Source organism: Corythoichthys intestinalis, chromosome 6 (genome assembly GCF_030265065.1).
Source record: "Corythoichthys intestinalis isolate RoL2023-P3 chromosome 6, ASM3026506v1, whole genome shotgun sequence".
Classification (NCBI taxonomy): domain Eukaryota; kingdom Metazoa; phylum Chordata; class Actinopteri; order Syngnathiformes; family Syngnathidae; genus Corythoichthys; species Corythoichthys intestinalis.
In genome coordinates this window covers 17,823,327-17,823,620 of record NC_080400.1, presented here as the reverse complement: position 1 = coordinate 17,823,620, position 294 = coordinate 17,823,327, and positions in this window count along the sequence as shown.

Genomic DNA, 294 nt, shown 5'->3' with positions numbered 1-294 from the left:
GGACTGCAACACATGCGCGTGACGATATAGCTATGATTTTGAATTACATCTGTTTGAAAAAAAAAACGCGAATTACTATACAGATATTACTACATATTTTATACAATGAAAGTTGAGTATGCTTGTTGTAGATAAAATAGCTAACATTGACGGCGCTACAAATCCGGTTGTAATTCTTCTTTTTTTAAAATTTTTTTAAATACTTATTTATATTAATGACACGTTCATACACATAAAAAACAAGGACGACAATTATTTTCGGACTCAGTATACATTTTAAAAAGGTAAATGTTT